The sequence below is a fragment of the Chaetodon trifascialis genome, chromosome 21 (assembly GCF_039877785.1).
Source record: "Chaetodon trifascialis isolate fChaTrf1 chromosome 21, fChaTrf1.hap1, whole genome shotgun sequence".
Lineage (NCBI taxonomy): Eukaryota > Metazoa > Chordata > Actinopteri > Chaetodontiformes > Chaetodontidae > Chaetodon > Chaetodon trifascialis.
The window spans coordinates 6,648,446-6,664,814 of NC_092076.1; the positions used below are offsets into that span (position 1 = coordinate 6,648,446).

General features: G+C 45.1%; 2 protein-coding genes across 3 annotated transcripts in view; one reads left to right on the forward strand and one right to left on the reverse strand.

The window, feature by feature from the left end:
- The window catches only part of dock1 (dedicator of cytokinesis 1), a 180,790-nt gene that overhangs the window by 66,879 nt on the left and 97,542 nt on the right, over nt 1–16,369 (reverse strand). The window lies entirely within an intron of this gene.
- The window catches only part of LOC139349369 (inhibitory synaptic factor 2A), a 30,809-nt gene continuing 22,173 nt past the window's right edge, over nt 7,734–16,369 (forward strand). The window contains exon 1 of the mRNA XM_070990100.1: nt 7,734–8,295. The gene's annotated coding sequence lies outside the window, so the exon portion shown is untranslated. The remainder of the gene's footprint in view (nt 8,296–16,369) is intronic.

The following is a 16,369-nucleotide window of genomic DNA, read 5'->3' on the forward strand; positions in this document are numbered from 1 at the left end:
CCTTCATCCGCTCTGTTAGCTTCAGGCTTGATGAAATATGAATTTGCTGGCTCATTACGACGGAAATTACACGAGCGCAGAGAAAACCTCACAAGGCCACGGCGCCTTTTAGTCCGAGGGGGGACGGAGACACTCCTCTTAAGCAAACACGAGCGATCCACACCGTAAGCCACCTTTGGGGGCTTCGAGTGGAAAGATCTCACGACAAAGAGCGAGAGAGGAGTTAAGGATGACGGACTCGGCTGGTAGAGGCAACCGACGGTTACTCCCTTCAGTTTGCGTCCTCACTCGGGAGCAGAATAAAGCGTTGCTGGAGCTGAGAGTCAAAACTGCCAGTTGAGGTGATTTTCTGAGCTCAAATGGTATCAATAGACTGACAGAGAAAAAAAAACAGGAGAGAGAAACTTATATAAAGACACATAAAGGAGCTGTGGATCAAACGCCTTTAAAACGTCCAAGGACGAGTCTCCTCCGCTGCTGCTTATGATGTCCTTTCAGCCAGTTTACATTTTACTTTTCTGAACACAACTCTCACAAAGCGAAACAAAATCAATATACAACAATATACATCACGATGCGTACAAATTTTAATGGAATAAAACTGATGTTCAAAGCAATGAGCCGTGGCGTTAAGACATGAGACAGAACTCTTCACACATACAAACCAGACGTTAATAACTCATTTTCATTCATTCATTCTATACAATGACAGGATCCCACTGAAATCTGATATATGGGAGGATTATCATAAGTAGGGCTGAATGTATGCAATAAAAAAATCATATAGCCATTATTTTGACAGGCAGTTTTAATGGGAATGGTAATTTTTGCATTTCTTTTCACACACTATTATATATAGATATATTTGAGATATTGCACCATATTGGGATTTTGATAAGATTTCCATTAATTGTTCAGCTCTAATCATAATATAACAATTATTTCTTAAAACAATAACATCTGTAAGGTTAATAGAAACACGAATGACTCCATGCAGATGCTCTAAAATCACTATATATCGTAGTATATCTTGTTGCTGATGTACCAGAGGGGCAAATCCACCTCCTCTTCCTCAACACACCACGGCCACGTGCACGCCAGCAGCACAGGCGGACCACAGAGGCTGGAAACACTTGAACACTTTTCACACTGGGCCATCAAAGGGAGGCAGAGCTGACACATGCGTGACACTTGGCCACTGCTGCGGGATTCAACAGCGAGCCCACTTGGCTCCAGCATCAGGCCAACAAGGTGGCAGGCAGGCAGGCAGGCAGGCAGGCGGGTCAGCCGACGGGGACAAGCGGAGGACCTGCTCGAGGCCAGCTGAAACCACTCACACTTCATTTTCCTCTTCAGCAGCGTTTGGCGTAATGCATGGTGACGTCTGGGTAAACACTTCAGAATACATAAGGATAAATAATAACCACGGAAAAACCCGGGCAGCCAGCCAGGACAGTGACCCGTTGTGCCATTCATTCAGACAGCGTCCAACTAAGGCAAGCCTGAGGAGGCACTTTCACACTCTGATACATCAAAGAATAGTACTTCCTTCAGCAGACACCTTAATTCGTGCAGGAAACTCCAGTGAGCATGGGCCACTTTCTTTCAAAAGAAGCTGCTGTGTGTCCAATGCCGGCGTATCACTCGCCGGGAAGGCAATAGATGTTGCCGACGACATCCAGGTCAGTGCGGCAGATTGCGTGGTCGGACTGGAGGATTCTGCAGGTCAGTAAGGCGCCGACGTGTCTTTAAGCCATAACACGCTTCCCAAATAGCTCAGACTCTTTGTTTCTAAAGGTCAAAATGAGCTTTAAATATTATGGTTGGACACGGCCCCATGCTGGAGGTCAGAGACAGGAGATCCACTCCAAACTGATGTCGCTGTCTCTGCCACGCAGATTAGAAATCGAGGCGTTATCTTGGATTAGGAAACTCACCTCCACAAGCTGCATTAAGAGTATAACTACGACAGTATTTTACCGCCTAAAGAATATTTAAATCCATCTAGTTAAATGTTGTCTCGGTCCAGATTACTGACTTCCCACAAAGACTGTGGACGGGCTCCAGCTCGTCCCAGAGTACTCACTGCCACAAGAAAAAAACAAACATACTATGTACTACACTTCGACTACTTCACTGGCTTCCGATCAAAATAAATAATTGATTTCAAAATATGACTCACTGTTTACAAATCAGTTCACGGTCTAGCTCCTGAATATGTCTGCTCAGCCCGCAGGAGCCTCCTAACTGAATGAACAGGAGTAAATCTGGTGCATGCAGTGACCGAGGGCACACTCTCTGGAACAAACCGCCTGATGATAGAAGATGTACCACAGCTGTGCCACCTTCTGAAAGCAAGCTGAAGACCTGCCTGTTCTCTCAGGCTCATGACTCTCTCTGTCTGTGTGGCTTTATATGCATTTAAATAGCATTTTCTTTTGCTTATATTTGTTGTGTGTGAAGCACTCTGAGCTTACATTGTATGAAACAGGCTATACAAACAAATCTGACTCGACTTGATGTTTTGAATATGCGGTCAATGAGCCTCAGGCAGGAAATCAGACATTTCTGTAAGAAGGAGCAGAGCTACCAGCTCCCAAATCAGCGCGAAACAAACTGCAGGTTCTTTGTATTTCATTCCTATCGACTTAATAACGTCTACTTTTGACAAAATATCCCCCTCATTTATCTTGCATGACAAGCGCGCTTGTGCTGACGCTGTTTTAACCCGCCTCGTACCCTGGATGCTTTTTTTGGACAGGCTCAGAGCCAGCTTTGTACCCACGTTTGATGAAAAGACCAAAAGACTGCAGCAGATGGGGACAGACTCTCGCTGACGTATCTGCTAGGCACATTTTCAGCTTTGCTTCTCACTCGGAGACTTGCTGGGGAAGTGCTGCTGCACAGCAGACACATCATATCAGCCTGTCAGCTGAAACACACGCACAGAAAACTTTGCCTTTCTCTTTCACGATTGCTGAGAGATCTAAGCTACAATAAATTGACAGCTCTCTTCACCATCCAGTAGTTTGGTTCCATACAGATTCGACACTCTAATGCACTCTGTGTGGATGAATGCACTCAGGATTGGAGTGGCGACAGTGAGGCCAATAAAATGAAAGCTGCATACGTGTGTAATCTAGGTATCAGCAGTTCAGACGTTTGGGTGCATTAGATTTGCTGTGTCCATCCTGGGGAAGGAGCAGTTTTGCAGGTATGCTTTCCACGAAGCAAAAACAGTGAGAAAATCAGGGACTTGAGAGTGGGTAAAAACGCAGTAAAAAGGCTTACTTCCCATTCCACTTGGGTAACGCTAACACATGCAACACCAATTAGCACTTTGACTTGAGTGCGACAGCAGTGTGAGCTGAGGAAAAGCAGCATGAGAGGTGACAACGAGAGGAACGTTCCCGCGCTGGAAACGCAGCACTTAAGTCACAGAATGCGTCCATCAGAACAGACTTCTATAACAGGAATCAAGGAGCGTCGCGGGAATAGATTCAAGAGGAAGTGACGGGATTGCATCATCAATTATTGCTTCCCATGCAAGATGGCGTTGTTGTCACTTGTGATCCATGTGTTTTTAGTAGCCACTACGTCCCCTCTGCCTCCAACTTCAGGGTCAGTAAATTTCCAGAAGATTTGCGAGAGCAGTTAAGCTTGGGAATTTTGCACAATTTCAGTATAAAAATCTGCATAAAAAAGCAAAACTGAGTCTTATGACATGTTTTGGTAATAAGTTTGTCCCTTTAATTGAATTGTGACCATGCTCTGCATTCAGCAGCACTCTTCCATCATGTGTACACATCATTTTTCAGCATCCTATTGAGCAGGAATTAATTTACAACCCTCTTCACGCACAGTGCGTCCTCCCATCACATGGACGGCCAACACTACCACACGGTCTGAGCCAAACCACCACAGGCTTTCAATCTGAACTTCATTATGTTGCTGGACTGGATATATTTGATGTTTCTGTGTTATATTTCAGTTAGCAGCCAAAAGTAAAGCACACAGTTTAGATGCTAGTTTGTGCTAGCTAGCCGTTACCATGCGGGGGTTGGTTTGACTGAGCATGCTGATTGAGTTTTATTTCCATTCATTCTTGATTTTTTTAATTTTCTACTAGAGAGGGTTTTCACTTGTGTCTGCATGGTAAACACAGGCTGAGCAAACAACATCTCTACTTCCATTTTTGTCCCGTTATTTTTCCAAAGATTTCAATAAATTCCCATGTTAAGTTTCCGCCTTGATGACAGAATCGTGCAACCCAAGTCTTCTATGTTTCATGTCCTCTCTGTTCCACCTCAGCCAAGGCTCAGAAGTCTCATTATTTTTGCAATATTTCATACATAATATATTTGTTGGATTTGTTAGACATTTTGCCTGCATTTGATAGCAACAGCAGAGAAACTTGAACTGAACCGCAATCAAAAAAAAAAAAAAAAGCCCGAGCAGCAGAAAGTGAGGACTGGGCCTTGCTCTTCCTTTGACCGCAGCACTGTGTGTACCCGAGATGCAGGGGACATCAAACAGGAGTCCCTCGAGGGCTTGGCTCTGAGGTAATGAAATCAATAGGAGAAGAGAGTCACTCCAGTGACTTGTCCACTGCCACCGGTTTATCCATCTGAGAAACAGTTCGCTTGCACAAGCAGAACACAGAGCAGATTCCAATAAAAGAAAACAGCAAAGCCTCTTCCAATCCCACATACAGCAGCCATCGCCCCCCAAAGGGGTTCTAGCCACGAAGCAACCTTTGAACCCCGGGGTCAAATGCAAAACACATGCCGAGCGCAGAGACAGTCCAAGGTTAAATCTTGACGCGCGCTCTTCAGCTTTCTCCTGTGTCGAACCTGCAGCTTGTTGTTGCCTTGCAGAGCAATAACAAGGCTGTGAAGCAGATATGTTACTGTCACTCCAAAACAAGAAGCCAGTCTCATAGAACTGCGCTGGGAGTGCGAGCGCGGCGTTCAGCGCCTTGAAGGAGCAGTCAGTCAGTCAGGAAGCAGGGGTATTTTATGTCACGTTGAAGAGACTCGAGATGAGGCGAGGGGAGGAACAAAGAAAAACAAAACTTTCTGCTATTCACAAGTGTCATAAAAGGGCTTCGACTGAGAGAGCTGGGAGAGAGCGATAAACAAGGGAAGGAGGTCTAATGGATTTAAGTGTGAAGTGAACCTGAGACTCTGCAGTAATTCAGTCCCGTCTCCCTTTTCATCCTCCAAAACATTTCTCGGGCCTTTCTTCCACAGCTGGAGCAGCTGTCCTGCTGGCTGCAGCCATGCATGTGTACCTGCGAGGACCGCCTTCACAGCGAGTCCCTCAACTTTACTGAACCTGAAACCTGCTTTCAGTCAGTATGCCCGGACTTACCTGGACCTCTTTACAAAGCCTCCTAAAAATGAATAATTTGCTAGCCCCCGATGAATTTAACAGCTTCTGTTTGTACCTGTTTTAAATGAATTTTGTATCTTGCATCTTTTATGAACTGCGCTTCTATACTCTTTTTAATGAGTTGTTTTACTTTGGATATTTTAATATTTTGTATCTTTTAAGTCATTTTGAACTGTCGCTCGACATCGTGCTAGTTTACATAATGGTTTAATTTGTATATTTGGTTCATTGGCTACAACACGGGCAGCACGGTGGAGCAGCAGGTAGTGCACATGCCTCACAGCAAGAAGGTTGCCGGTTCGATCCCCGGGCGGGGCCTTTCTGTACGAAGTTTGCATGTTCTTCCCGTGCATGCGTGGGTTCTCTCTTCCTCCCACAGACCAAAAACATGCTCGTTAGATGAATTGGTGACTCTAAAATTGCCCCTAGGTGTGAGTGTGAGTGTGAATGGTCGTCTGTGTATATGCTGCCCTGCGATCGACTGGCGACCGGTCCAGGGTGTACCCCGCCTCTCGCCCGTTGACAGCTGGGATAGGCTCCAGCCCTCCCGCAACCCTGAAAGGGATAGTCGGGTATAGAAAAAGGATGGATGGATGGCTACAACATGTGGTCAAAAACACATGTGGACACTTACGGATTCATCTTAAATTATGTAGAATATATTGGAACATATATATGCACTGATTTACATGTATATGTGTAGATATACTCTCACTAAGGCATCTGTTTTATTAATTCTGCCCATAAATTATTAAGACAGAAATGAAACACATGAAGAATTTCCATCATCAGTTGAATTGAATATGATATGGAACAGGATTTGCTCTCATCTCTAGCTTGCATCACATCTAGGCAGCTAAAAATACACATAAACATTACATTTATATAAGTTTTTAACTTCACATTCAGGGTTCTATCATTTCAGGTCATCAATGTGATGGATATCCTGCATCATACATTTGTTAAATAGCAGTAGAAAAATGCAAAATTTCCAAAATTAATAACAAGAAAGGACCTCGCAGCAGAAGACAGGATTTTAATGATGATGAGGGGAAAAAATGATCCAATAACACAGAATGATCCAACAGAGAAGTTTCTTACTAACGATTTAGTATCGACAGGGAAACGCGCCTAATGAGAAAGAGCACAATAATAATAAAAAAGCCAGTCTAATGAGAAGTGTCACACTCAGAAGAATGGCTCAGAATGAGGAAAGATGGCGTTATCATAAGACAGCTTGCTTTCATTAAATAAAGAGGAATGCATTACGGCTCCATTTGAGCTGCTGTGTGAAGGAAGGTGGGAGAAAGTTAATTAAAGCATATAAGGTGCGCAGCTTTTGCACTCAATGTTAGAAACGATTAAACATCTTATTTTTTCCTCTGACGACTTTACAGGGGCTTTGATGAATGGGTTTCATTTTCACCAAAATGTCAGTTTTTATTTATCTGCTGCTTCGCTGGTCATGGGGTAAAAATTCACATATACTAACACACACACACTTAAAACGCACGGTAGCAGCAGCAGCTGCTGGTGTCTGGAGACCACTGCTCATTACCATGGTACCTGAGGCTTAGAGCAGGACTAGGGGTTTCCCTGTGAGAGAGTGAGGGCGAGCCAAACAGGCATTTACAGCCCCGTGATCAAGGAGTGTTACTTCCCTCCTTCCTTATTCTGTTCATTTAACACTACAATGGCACAACGCAAATCCAATTTAGTCTAAAAGGAAAATGCACATTCTCCGATGAAAAACAAGCCTTCTCCTGCACAAACAATGTTAACCAGTAAGTAGCCCATGACAGACGGATAAAAAGCTACAAGGAGATCAGGCAAACAAGCAGATGGAATCTTCTTCCCACACAAAGGCAAGAGCGGTGAGGACTCGAGGCGAACTGAAAAGACAGGAGGCGAATCGACTTGGAATGAAACTCTAAAGGTTGATAACACGCGTCACTCTGCGGAGACGCCGGGCAACAACCGAGACACAGGTGTGCACGCAGCCCGGCGAGTCTCGCGAGCGCACCCGCCGACGCGTTCGCGCTCGCACGCCGAGGAGAAGTGCAGCGTGAAAGGGATCCGTTCAAAGTTGGGATTTAGTTCGCCTGCTGCCGACGGAGAAAGTGCAGCAAGTTTTGATGTGCGCGCGGTCTCCGTGGAAGTGAGGTCACTGACAGAACTGCTTCCACTGATGATGAGGTGAAGGGATGATGCATGAACCTGCCACATGTAGCCAAAACCAGGGCTGCACTTTCTCCACTGCAACCTTCCCTCCTCCCTCTGCTCTCTCTCTCCCTCCCATACTCCCTCCCCCTCTTGCTTAATCTCTCTCTCTCTCTCTCTCTCTCTCTCTCTCGATCTGTCTCTCCACACACACACACTCAGACGCACACACGCAGAAAAGAGGAGAAAGCCAGAGAGGAGAACTGCAGCGGCACGATGGGGATATTCTGCCTGCGTGGGCTCTGTCGCTGAGGCGTCCGGAGTTCAGCCACTGTATATGCGTGCGTGTGTGTGTGTGTGAGTGTGTGTGTGTGTGTGAGTGTGTGTGTGTGTGTGTGCATGTGTGAGTGAGTGAGAGCCCCTGCCGACGCCGTGCAGAGAAAGGAAAGGGGAAACAGAGGAGAGCGGGTGGAGAGGAGGGAAAGAGGGGGAGTGTTGACTGACTGGGGCTTAGAGGAACCTCACGCCACTGGATCAGAGGACGCCGATGTGCAACAACTCCTCCAACAACTGCCGCTGCTGCTCTGCCTGCGTGCCGCCGCCTGCCTGCGCTCTCAACTTCTGCCATGGCATAGCCCCCTCTTCCAGCTCGCCTCTAATCCACCAAGGAAACGGGCATGCATGGGCATAACCAGGGATCTAGGCTATCGCATCCTTTACGTCAGTAATTCACAGTCTGAGGTGAGTCGCTCTTCTCTCCTCTCCTCTGTTTCACCTCTCGGTCTGCAAGGGGGAAAGTCAGTTCAAATAACCTCTGGAGGGGGAAATCCGAGGGATCTCACTCTGAACGCAGGATAATCCACAGGGTGTGTGTTTTCACTGAAGATTTTCCCTTTATAGTTGGCTGATAAAATATCAAATATGTGTGGCAGATGAAAGGAGGGAAGTCTCAGAGAGGTTTAATCGCCTCTGCTGGGGTGAAGTGGTTAATGGAGGGTTCTTGCCAGTTGTGGAATGTGCTGAGTTTAAGGGACGATTCAGTCAGTTCAGAAAACTTTAAGCATGAAAAATGTTTACATGTCAGGTAAATACTGGGGGGGTGGGGGACAATCCATGCCACTGCTGGCTGACATTTATCAGATCCGGCAGGTCAGTTTTTCTGTTTCCGAGACAATTCTGATCCAGATTTAACCTGACTGGCTCCGCACACATAGCTAAAACAGTGCTTGCGTACAAGCTTGCATGATGCTGCATTTCCTCTCGGTTTTGCAGCGGAGTGAGCGTTACATAAAACACACTGATATCTAGACCAAATGGAAAAACTGCAGAATTGTTGCATGAAGCTGTTGTCCCACAGTGCCTTTGAAGGCAGGTAAGCTTGCAGCACAGAGGAATAGATAATGAGAGCTGGGCATCAGACAGTTGGCCGCCTCTGATGAAGGACCTAAACTAAAGACTAATCTAGATTAATAGACTGGCTGAAGTCACAATCTCCTAACAGATTATTGGAGCATGGGTGTGTGTTTGTGAGTGTGTGTGTGTGTGAGAGGGGGAGGGAGAGAGAGCATGGGCTGCCTAGAGCCCTCACATCGCCACCGTCCTTCAGTCGCCACACAAAACGCACGTCACTCCCACTCTTCCCCACAAACCCTCCTGCCATCGCTCCCCGTCTCCCCTTCAACCCTATCTCACATCAGCGCTCTGATACAATCTCCCCTCTGCTCTATTTCACTTTGCGCAGACACAGAGAAGAGGAGGGAAACAGATGAAGATAGACGCGCAGAGAGAAAGAGATATACAGCGAGGGGAAGAAGAGACTGAGAGAAATAATAGAGAGAGTTTGGCAGGAGAGGATATTGAATTTTTTCCACAATTGAAGGGTATTATGCGCTGACAGGAGTGACATGAAAAGTGCATACCTGCTGCTGCAGCCTCATTCATGCAACATAAATAAAATCAGAATTACAGGGATGGAAGGAGTATGTAAGATAAATAAGATGTCATGTTGCCCTTCACCCGTCGCTGCCTGTCTTCCTCTAACCTTCGTGCCAGAACCTGGGCACGGCCGTCCAGGAGTGATGCGCTCGACGGCCCACCGCTTCAGAGCTAATCTTTATTTTTAGGACATCAGAGATAGCAGTCTGCACCTTACCTGCTAATGTTCTGGAGAGGAGGAAGACTGAACGTTTGGGAGCGCGTGCACGACACCTCTGTGCACATCCGCTCCAAACGCAGGAGGAGGAGAGGCAGAACGAAGCCTTCCTCCAAACAGAGGCGTCACGCACGCAACAGAGAGAACTGGCAGGCAGGAAATGTAGCAGAAGTGGCCTGCACAAATAGCATTTTTGGGAACTTTATTTTTGCAAGACACTCCCTGAGCCAAGCAGAGTGTGGGAAGAGGAGGGGGAGGAGGGGGGGAGTGAGGGAGAGTGCAGGGTTTCCAAACGAGCGGGGAAGTGGGCACTCGCCTCCCGTGGCCCTGCTCGCTGGGAGGGGTACTCATTCATCCAGAAAACAAATTGCTCTTCTATAAAAGAATGACTGCTTTTGGAACATGCCAGATGTTACCTTTCATGTGCTAACAGGATTATTCATTAAGAGTCTGATTTTTTTTTTTTTCCCTGGGAGCGCCACAGCAACGCCACGCAGCTGAGGTGACTCGTGTGTGTCTGCTGCTGAAGAGGAGAAGGTGTGTGTGTTTGTGTGTGTGTGTGTGTGTGTGTGTGTGTGTGTGTGTGTGTGTGTGTGGCTTGTACGTCTGTTGCATACAGAAGAAGAGGCTTCGCACCTGATCCCACCTGGGTGTTGTTGTCAGTGTGCGCTGGTGTATGTGTGTGTAAAGCATGTGTTCCCCACTGCTTTGCAGTAGGGGCCCATTCAGCCGGGGCTGTGACAGGCCCAGAGGCAGAGGAACAGAAGCCAGGCTTCTCCACAGTCTACAGTATGGACCTATATCTCTACTGATTTATTCCGATTAACACTGTCACTAACAGCTCTTTTAAGTTAAAATTCATTCGTTTATTGTTTTGTCAGTTACGAGTTTCATCTACAAAAAAGTGACATACGCCACAGTTTCCCAGAGCAAGGCAAACTGCTTTAAACTGCTTGTTTTGTGAGTCCAAAGCTCACGAATATTACATTTTCTATTACCTCAAAGAAAAAAAAAAATCTAATTCTTATGTCTGAGAAGGCTGAACAAGGCTGTGTTTTGCAGTTTTGCTTGAAAAATGACGATTTAGCTTAAAATACGACACACTTCGATTTGTCGTTTTAGACACTAAAGCTTGAAACAAATGACGCTGTGCACAAAGAGAGCTGCAGGAATAAGTCCTAAAACTCAGACGTTAGTTAGCATTGCTACTCTTTGGGTTCCCTGGTATCCACATCAGTAGGTGTTGGGTTAGATGTCTGAAATTAAGCCTGTGGTAAACACAGGGATGAGAGATTTTCACAGTTTCTCCTTGAACATAAAAAACATCACTAAATACCCGACTGATTTTTGAACCTTTTAATTGCTAACGAGAGGCTAAATGAGACTACAGTGGTCATCACGCCAAACATGGAAACTCATCTACTCGCTCGTCTTTACAGCCTCGTTGTGTTTGTACTCGCAGACCAGCAAAATCCAAAACCAAAGGAAAAAAAATGGCTTTTATCTCAAAATCAGTATGATGCTAACTTCTAGGATGGCCTACAAAAACACATCATCCCTGCAACACATCCCCTTTCTTTTTCTTATTTCTTAAAGGACTGATCTGAACTATTTTAAATCCTGCGTCATTCACATCCATGTTTACTAGCTTGCAGCCTTCTCTGCCTTTGCTGATGCACTGCAGCATATTTTGGCGTGTCACTGCCACCTGTTGATTGGTGGAACAGTGTGACTGCATTGGCAGGAGTGTGCATTGCATCACCCATGTGCATGAGAAAACAGAGTGTAAAAAAGCCCAGCTCCACAGTGCTACTCGAGGTGAATCATCTGAAGATCTTCCTTTTTTTGGGGGGGGGGGGGGGGACTGAGCCATCAGAGTAATAGTTACTGGACGCATCCAGCAAACAGTCACTTTAAAAGACACTTAAGCTGTCACTCACATCAAATCCTTCTGGGAAAGACTGTTAGCTAAAAGCCTGACATGTATTTCATGCACAAAGCTAACTGGACCTTGACATGTCCGTGTCCCGTGGAGAGTCCAGCACACTGAGGAAGGACGGCTCTAATGTTTTTTTGATGCTCGTACAGTGGCTTCACGCAGCCTTCACCACATTGGGCTTTCATGAGATTCAGCCGGCCTGACAAAATGATACATCTTATCGACAAGACACCGCTCTCACCGTCTGTCTCCCCCCTCCGGGTCTATTCTTGTCATGGATTCTTCTCCATGGCTTCATCTTCCCTCCTCATCACTACCTCTGTCTATTTTACCCACATTCGATTCTGCTCCATCCGAGCACAGCGAAAACTCCACATCCTTTGCCCCTGCACCTGTTTATTCCAGTCTTTTTGTCTCGCTTTCCATCGTACTGCGCGGTTGTGTGCGTGTGTCGTTTTTTTTTTTTTGCTAGGGATGACTAGGAGGAATCTGAGAGCAGCAGGGGAGTTCTCCAGTTACCCATCAGCTTTGAAGCCTCAGCGTGTCTAGAAGGCAAAGAGAGAGCCAGAAAGACGCAGAGAGAGGGAGAGGGAAACAAAGGGGGAGAGTACAAGAGGGAGAGAACAAAAAAATGAGAAACAGAAAGAAGAGATATAACGTTCTGTAGATAGATGAAGAGGAGAGGAAAGGAGAGAGCGATCTGATGCATTCTGATTAGAGCCTCTGCAGCATAGATCCTTTCCTGAGGTCTGATCTCCATCTGTATGTTCAATGACGTATGGATTACAGGTTTCCTGCAAATTCATCAAGCTCCCAAGAACCCACATGGGTGCAGGCGTAGCGCACAAAGCCAACTAACAACGAGCGAGGAAATAAAGAAAACAAGTGCAATTCAGCGGGGACAAAGCGAGTAAAAAAATAATAAGGCTATAATGTCCGCAGGCTACAGTTCAAGGATAAAAAACTCCACCATGAAGCAGCAGCAGATCTACACGCTGCACTGATTGTTTCATGATAGCATTTTCAAGCATCATACATGACGTGTGCAGCATGCACTCTGAGGGGCCTGAGAAGCCTTTAGCCTCCATAAAATCTTGTAATCTTGTAGCTCTCACAGCTGGAAGCAATATAGATGTATTGCAAATATACAACGCCAGTGCAAAAAATACGACATAATGCACAAATGGTTTTTCAATAAATGCTGTGGATGTGGTAGAAACTTGACAGATAAGGATATTCAAAGTGCTGTGGATGAACAGCAAATCTGGATCCATCCTGTGGCAGCATCAGACGTCTGAACGAGCGTTACTGCACAGATCCATAACAGCTATCAGAGATGCATGATCCACTTTTTCTTCACTTCTGATCCGGTTACGATACCTGACTGTGGATGTCTGCAAAGCTTTTTTATCTTGATTATTATTCTTATTATGTGGAAGGTAAAATGATTCTGAAGTAAACCACACAGCACTTCCAATTAAAAGACCAAAAAACATAGCACATGCAAAAATGCATTAAATTTAAATGTACTGCAGTGTATTGGAGCTGAGGGCTGAAATAAGCTCCGCACGCAAACAGGTGCAGGAGAGAAAATTGCTCCGGCTACTCCTTTAATCTTCTGAAAAGCTCGAACAAATCAAGTGCACAGCAGCGCATTATCAGCTACAAGTAAGCAGATTTCTGTACATGAGTTCAAAAGTAATAAAGAGAATTTCAAAGGGCGCAAAGGCAAATTGACAGCTCCTTCGTAAGCTTTTCAAAGTGAATATTTGAAATAAAAGTGCAAGAACTGTGCGGAGAAATAAATATCTACGCTGTCAAAAAACACTAACTGTATCTGGATCAGTGACTCGATACTGATACTGGATCAGATCAGTCCCACCGCTAACTGCTACGATACCGTGTTAAGCCTCAGCATGAAACATTAATACTTAAATACTTTTTGCATTATGTCTGGAAACCAAATAATTTGGCCTCCTCCATGAGGTTTGTCAACCAATTTAGGAAGCTCCGGTTTCAATTAAAGCCGTGTTTTATTGGGACATTATCTGATTAGAAGTTTATCTGACCTTAAATTTAACAAAGGCTACAGAACAGAATAATGCAGCACAGATTTCTAGTATTTTCAGAGGTTGCCATGGAATCTCAATGACGGCATGACGGGCTAAAACATGTTGCCTTCTCCTTTGTTTAGCCTTAGCACATTTAATACTCTCCACAAAAAATATGTTCTAGGTGTTACTTAGTCATTACTGCAACACTACATGGTGATTCTGAGCAAAATCTTTAAAATGGTGCTTGGCAACAGCGCTGTGGTCCACAATGACTGAGCAACAATTACTAGAAAGACAATCCCTTAAAATCCTGTGATTTCCAGTGCCATTCCATCTTACAGCATTAAGCTACCATTAACTGACAAAGGATTTGCTGCATTTGGTGTCGGCCTAATGCACTGTACCGCTGTTATCCCTCAACGCTGACCTGTTCAGTCAATCATTCGGCTATATATACACCCTCACATCACACCCCGAGAGCACGGCTGCAGCACAGAGGCAAAATAAAAGTCAGTAAACCCACAGTGTGGACTGACCTTCCCGGCACGATCAGAAGCGAACGACGAGCCGGCGTGTCTTTTTACTGCATAATCAGTGTGCTCTTACGAGACAGATCAAAGACTTTTCAAAACACTGCTAAGCCCCGTGTGATTATGAGAGGAAGCTGACAGGAGAGAAAGGGGGAAAACAAAACCTGAGCAGATAAAGCTGGATTACAGTAGAGTTTGGAACTTCCACGGCTGCGACGATGCTGCCACACTCATTTGTTCAAGCAGCGTCTGAGCCCATGCTGAGCTGTAATAATGTAAGATTGCAGTAATGGAAGAGCAGGAATATTTTTTGTTGATGATCATGTAGCATGGGGGCAGACTTCAAGCTCACTTTGTCTCAGTCAAAAGCCGGCTGCATATATTTGCCTGGGATTTTCATAGTGTGTTAGTACGACCGTGTCCAGTCTTCTGGATGGACCCTGGCTGCAGGGATTTGTTCTATTCAGCTCCAGAAGCATAAATGAGGTTGTCCACTGATGCTGGGTAAAAAGGCGTGGCTCTCAGTCAGGGCTCCCAAAGGTGTTGGACGAGGTTGAGGCTCACACTAAACTCAGAAAAACATGTGCATGGAGCTTTGTTACGTTGAAGCCACAGACTGCAGTGGATGACGTCGGCCATTGGTTTGTGGACTACCTTTTTAAACCTCCAGTTTGGCATTATGGCCATCACCATCTTAGTTTTTCAGAGCCAGAAGTGACAGTATTTGATCAAGAGGCTGGAGCTGCCACTGATACACACTCCTACGCCTTTATCCTGATTGGATCTGCCCGAGAACCCAAGGACACGTCCTAGTTGTGACTGTAAGGTAGCAACGCCTACTACTTTATCAACGATTTTACACTAAATTGGACCATAAATGACTAAATGAACATTTTGCTGTATTGAAGAAGACCTGAAACTAGTGATTGACACCATAAACCCACGGGGAAAAAGTATATGAAGCAAAAAGTTTCCCATAAGCTTACATGATATCGGACTTCTTTTTGCAACCAGTATAATTGCCCCTGCTGGCCGTTAGAAAAAATGTTTGAGGGACTTCCACACTGGCTTTACTTTTCAAGCCCAGAGGCTACATCCACTTATTATTCTGACTATGGTTAAAACAGGAAGGGGCCTTCTCCAACTGCTGTCTAAACTATCACTGTATGCTGTCACATTAAGATTTCCCCCAACGGGAACTAAAAGCCCTGAACCAATGGAAAACAGCCCCAGACCAAAAGTGCATTAAATTATGTGTCCATATAATAATGTGACTCAATAGCTTGCTGCTATACTGTTTGTTCTAAGCTGTCAATCAAACTGCTAAAACATACAGAAAATGGAAAAAGATAGAAGTAAAGTAAAAGGAATAAATAGATAATGGAAAATCTCAATGAAACACTGCTTAAACAAGAAAAGGCTGTTTAGGCAGCTGTTGCTAATTGACATGTACGGTGTATTTCCAGCGTTTAGTCAATTCGCTGGTTTTGTGATGCATACTATATTAATGAATTTTCCCTTCGGTGAAGCAGAAGTGATAAAGCAAAATTAGTCGTGCACAAAGTTACGGTAAACATTAAATCCCCAGGTTTAATCAGGACACTGAAATTTCCACCTTTTAAGATCTTACCTCAGGCAGCCCAAAGTTCAATTAGGAAAGTGCCATTCACAAAACTGCAGACTCATATGTGCAGTTTGAAATAATGGAAGTAATGGGGACCCGTTTTTAAAGTCAAAGTGCGTTTCATTAAATGAACACGTGCTCTGAGCATAAAGACCATTTTCATGAAAGAATAATGAAAGGCATCGCTGCGGTAATCTGGATTGTCCTTGCAGCGCTCCAAAGCTTCAAAGAATGGCTGAATTAGCAGAGACAATCCTCCCAAGAACCAGCCTCGATAAACAGGCTCTCATCGTGGACAAAACGCACTTGCGCCCCGAGAAATAACCCAAATAGCGCCAGCGTGGCAGCCATGTGAGCCGCGCTGCTAAAACAAGGTCAGATGTGAACACGTCTGATGTGTGTTGCCACGCGCACATGACCCTGTGAGGTCTGTTTTTGGTCTGTCCTACTGGGTAGAAAATAGTGGGTCAGTTCACTTCACTTACTTGCCCATAAATTAGGAAAAAAGGATCAGGG